We start from the raw sequence: 6,000 nt of genomic DNA, 5'->3' as shown, positions 1-6,000 counted from the left end.
TTTGAGAGTAGGCTATCATTTGAATGGTGCTTGGCTGCAATTATCAAATACAAATGATCTGGCTTCTATCCATGTCTCATCATATAACCTACCCTGTCCAATTTATCAGCGAACTGTCTATAGAGCATGCACCAAAACTAGATTGGGTAAGTTTGCAATATTATCGCAATATTATCGGTTGTGTGACAAAACCACTGGTAGAGTTGAAAATGCCATGGAAACCCATTTAACTTATATTCTTTATTCGGTACATGGAAACTTAACCACAAGTGTTTTTTATGTGCACTACATCCTCATGCACAGCCTTTTATAACAAGTCAGTTTGATGGAAACCCCCCCTCTGGTGGTAATGTGCATATTGTTTTTAATGCAGATTTTAGAATGTTCGCATGAAAATCTGTCGCCAATTGGATGGAAACCTAGATACTCCTGCCTTTTACACAACAGGAAGACACCTTCCTCTTTGTCTGTCTCTGTTTGGACTTTAATGGCTTCATTTAAGTCAATAATATGAGCCCAGTAGCCATGCGTTATTTCCACGTTCTTTACGATAGAGGACTTCCTTTGAAAAGAGATCAGACAATCAGTTTGTAATTGCTATGGCACATGCAACAATGTATGTAATCCCAGTGGTATTTGTATGTGCTGTAGAATAGGTAACATTGGATGTGTTTCTAAAGTGGTTGATTCCTTATACGGCTTGAAGGTAATATTGTCTTCTTTAATAGCAATGCATCCCTACACTTTACCGTACATTTATATCTCATGTGGTACAATACAGCAATTACATGTTTCAATGTGCTCCAAACTCTTCATTATGTTTCATATATTAATGCTTCTCTCAGACAAACCACTTTTTCATAACGTCACACACACACACACACACACACACACACACACACACACACACGTGAAAATGATTCCCATAATTGCGTCCTTAATCATATTCATGTTTTATTATTCTTCATATAAGAAACTATTATCTGAATACCCAGCCTGTAATGAATCCGTAGCACAGTGCATTGATAATGTAATTCAGGATAGAAAATATCAATATTTATTCATCACTGTAATTATACTATGAGGAACATTTAGTGCCCAAAAAATGGTGTAATTGATTGATGCAGTACATTGAGTTTCTATCTCCAGAAACATAATGCAGTACTCCATTTCCATTCTTAATTGGATCAACATACACTGCATGCACAATTATTAGGCAAATTGTATTCCTCAGGATTAATTGTATTGTTGAACAAACACAATGCTTTCAGTCAATCCAAAAAGTTATTGAACCTCAAACCTGAATGTTTAACAAAGGAAAAGTGAATGTTGTCTTTCTCAGGGGAATATATATATATACAGTTGAAGTCAGAAGTTTACCTACACTTAGGATGGAGTCATTAAAACTCATTTTTCAACCACTACAAATTTCTGGTTAACAAACTATAGTTTTGGCAAGTCGGTTAGAACATCTACTTTGTGCATGACACAAGTCATTTTTCCAACAATTGTTTACAGACAGATAATTTAACTTATACTTCACTGTATCACAATTCCAGTGGGTCAGGAGTTTACATACACTAAGTTGACTGTGCCTTTACAGCTTGGAAAATTCCAGAAAATTATGTCATGGCTTTAGAAGCTTCTGATAGGCTATTTGACATCATTTGAGTCAATTGGAGGTGTACCTGTGGATGTATTTGAAGGCCTACCATCAAACTCAGTGCCTCTTTGCTTGACATGGGAAAATCTAAAGAAATCACCCGTGACCTCAGAAAAAAATGGTTCTATAATAGTTATAATAGTATAATAGTAATAGTTCTTCCTTGGGAGCAATTTCCAAATGTCTGAAGGTACCACGTTCATCTGTACAAACAACGGTATGCAAGTATAAACACCCTGGGACCACGCAGCCCTCATACTGCTCAGGAAGGAGACGTGTTCTGTCTCCTAGAGATGAACGTAATTTGGTGCGAAAAGTGCAAATCAATCCCAGAATAACAGCAAAGGACCGTGTGAAGATGCTCGAGGAAACAGGTACAAAAAGTTCTATATCCACAGTAAAACGAGTCCTATATCAACATAGCCTAAAAGGCCGCTCAGCAAAGAAGAAGCCACTGCTCCAAAACCGCCATAAAAAAGCCAGACTCCGGTTTGCAACTGCACATGGGGACAAAGATCGTACTTTTTGGAGAAATGTCCAAAAATAATTGAGTGTATGTAAACATCTGACCCACTGGGAATGTGTTTAAAGAAATAAAATATGAAAGAAATCATTCTCTCTACTATTATTCTGACATTTCACATTCTTAAAATAAAGTGGTGATCCTAACTGACCTAAGACAGGGGATTTTTACTAGGATTAAATGTCAGGAATTGTGAAACACTGAGTTTAAATGTATTTGGCTAAGGTGTATGTAAACTTCCGACTTCAACTATTAGTGTGCAGAATTATTAGGAAACAACATGACAAATACAATTTCTCCAGACTTACTTTCTTATTCTCAATGTTTTGTATAAGTGTAACAATTAAGTTACACAAAATGACAATTAAATAACATTTTTGGCCTTTCAAAAATATTCAGTGACCAATATAGCCCCCTTCTTTTTAATAACTGCCATGAGCCTTCCATCCATGGAGTCGGTCAGTTTCTTGATCTGTTCATGATCAACTTTCGCTGAAGCAGCAACTACTGCCTCCCAAATGCTGTTCAAAGAGGTGTATTGTCTTCCCTCACTGTAAATCCTTTGAGAAGGGCCCACAAGTTCTCAATAGGATTTAAGTCAGGTGAGGAAGAGGGCCAGGTCATTATTCTGGCATCTTTGAGGCCCTTGCTGGCTAGCCAAGCAGTGGAGTACTTGGATACACGTGATGGAGCATTGTCCTGCATAAAGATCATGTCCTTCTTGAATGCTGAGGACTACTTCCTGTACCACTGCTTGAAGAAAGTATCCTCCAGTTTCAGTCCATCTTCAACCTGAAAAGGTCCAACTACCTCATCCTTAATGATAGCAGCCCATACCAGTACCCCTCCTCTACCTTGCTGGCGCCTGAATCGAAGTGGTACCCTGTGTCCATTACTGATACAGCTACGGGCCCATCCATCTGGTCCATGAAGAGTCACTCTCATTTCATCTGTCCATAAAACCATAGAAAAATCTGTCTTCAGCTATTTCTTTGCCCAATCTTGATGCTTCAACTTGTGAATCTTATTCAGTGGTGGTGGTGTTTCAGCCTTCTTGACCTTGGCCATGTCTCTGAGCACTTGACACCTTGTACTTCTGGACTCTCCAGGTAGGTAGCGGCTCTGGAATATGGTGGCACTGGAGGATAATGGGTTCCTGGTAGCTTGACGTTTAATTCTTCTCAAGTCTGGAATATGGTGGCACTGGAGGATAATGGGTTCCTGGTAGCTTGACGTTTAATTCTTCTCAAGTCTGGAATATGGTGGCACTGGAGGATAATGGGTTCCTGGTAGCTTGACGTTTAATTCTTCTCAAGTCTGGAATATGGTGGCACTGGAGGATAATGGGTTCCTGGTAGCTTGACGTTTAATTCTTCTCAAGTCTGGAATATGGTGGCACTGGAGGATAATGGGTTCCTGGTAGCTTGACGTTTAATTCTTCTCAAGTCTGGAATATGGTGGCACTGGAGGATAATGGGTTCCTGGTAGCTTGACGTTTAATTCTTCTCAAGTCTGGAATATGGTGGCACTGGAGGATAATGGGTTCCTGGTAGCTTGATGTTTAATTCTTCTCAAGTCTGGAATATGGTGGCACTGGAGGATAATGGGTTCCTGGTAGCTTGACGTTTAATTCTTCTCAAGTCTGGAATATGGTGGCACTGGAGGATAATGGGTTCCTGGTAGCTTGATGTTTAATTCTTCTCAAGTCTGGAATATGGTGGCACTGGAGGATAATGGGTTCCTGGTAGCTTGATGTTTAATTCTTCTCAATTCTGGAATATGGTGGCACTGGAGGATAATGGGTTCCTGGTAGCTTGATGTTTAATTCTTCTCAAGTCTGGAATATGGTGGCACTGGAGGATAATGGGTTCCTGGTAGCTTGACGTTTAATTCTTCTCAAGTCTGGAATATGGTGGCACTGGAGGATAATGGGTTCCTGGTAGCTTGACGTTTAATTCTTCTCAAGTCTGGAATATGGTGGCACTGGAGGATAATGGGTTCCTGGTAGCTTGACGTTTAATTCTTCTCAAGTCTGGAATATGGTGGCACTGGAGGATAATGGGTTCCTGGTAGCTTGACGTTTAATTCTTCTCAAGTCTGGAATATGGTGGCACTGGAGGATAATGGGTTCCTGGTAGCTTGACGTTTAATTCTTCTCAAGTCTGGAATATGGTGGCACTGGAGGATAATGGGTTCCTGGTAGCTTGATGTTTAATTCTTCTCAAGTCTGGAATATGGTGGCACTGGAGGATAATGGGTTCCTGGTAGCTTGACGTTTAATTCTTCTCAAGTCTGGAATATGGTGGCACTGGAGGATAATGGGTTCCTGGTAGCTTGATGTTTAATTCTTCTCAAGTCTGGAATATGGTGGCACTGGAGGATAATGGGTTCCTGGTAGCTTGATGTTTAATTCTTATCAAGTCTTTTGCAGTTCATTTGTGCCTTTTCTTCTCCATGCGTTTTTTGCGCCCCAGTTGACTATTCACAACAAAACGTTTGATGGTCCGGTGGTCACGCCTCAATAGTTTAGCTATTTCAAGAGTGTTGCATCCGTCTGAAAGGCGTTTGACAATTTGTGATGTAAGCTTTAGGCACTGTACTTGTTTTGGGAGATTGTTAATACATGCACCTTGATATTTTCATTAATGTACCTCTTGGGCACATGGATTTTCATTGGGTGGTGTTTGATGATTTTCAACCCAGAGGTCACGGGCAGTCCAGTAAGATCAACTTTGATCAGTTGAATCAATGTGTTGTCCCAGGTAAAACACATAGGAGGAAGGAACTTGTCAAACCTTGTTAGAGCTTCTTTCCACTGAGATAATTAGACAGCCAGGACTGAGTCGAGTTTGTTTGCAACGGTGCATGAAGATGCAATTGTGTGATGGCAGGATAAACAAGAGAACAATTTCCTGTCTGAGAGACTCTTAGTTGCTCCCTTTTAGACTGAATACTTCAGCCGCTGTGAGTTATCAAATTAATAAGTGCCGAGAGAGAGACTTGTTGAGCACGTCCTGTGCACCAATAACATGTCTTTAGTTCCACATCTGATATGAACATACCCGCAATTAATGATCAAACTAACATGAAATGACCTGTCACTCATTCCACCTCTAGCAGCTGTCCTAATTTAACTGCCTTTGGGATGCCTGTGATGTGTTCGTGTTACTAGGACAGAGAATAAGTCACCAAATCAGGTCTCTGAGTCTGGACAGTCTTCCCTGACCCCCTTCGTTCCCTCTGACCAGCCCTGCTAGCCCCCCATCTCCTCTAGTCAGGCTTCCAGTCACGTTGGCCCAAGGAGCCCCAGTCAGAGAGGCACCATCACAGGCTCTCATCGGGGACAAGATAGCGGCCTGTGTTCTCCTCATAATCAAAGCAACAGATGCCATTAGTCTGTGGTGGGTTGGCACAGTTTGGCCTACCCCTGGGTAATCAATTTGCAATGGCAGATGCTCACAGGGGTACACATTTCCATGCCTCACAGCAGCTGTTCCCAAATAAATATCAAGGATCGTTCTTTTTCTGTCTCCCCCTCACTTCCAATCTACTTTTATCTCCCTGAACTATGTTACTTGGTATGCCAGCAGTAATCCCAACGCATGTTTGTATCTGTATAGAAAACGTTTGATCATATGCTTTTTTTTGTTTATCTTGTGCAAACAAGTTCGTCTGCAAATCACCCCCTCCTTTTTCTCTCTATTCTCCTGTCTCTTCAGTCCACTCTTTCCCTCTCTCAGGGATACGTGGTGCACCTGAGATCGATATCTCTCTCTGAGCTGCCAGCAGAGGATGGGTGGAGACAGATGTGATA

Source organism: Oncorhynchus gorbuscha, linkage group LG16, assembly GCF_021184085.1.
Source record: "Oncorhynchus gorbuscha isolate QuinsamMale2020 ecotype Even-year linkage group LG16, OgorEven_v1.0, whole genome shotgun sequence".
NCBI lineage: Eukaryota > Metazoa > Chordata > Actinopteri > Salmoniformes > Salmonidae > Oncorhynchus > Oncorhynchus gorbuscha.
This window is presented reverse-complemented; position numbering follows the sequence as displayed.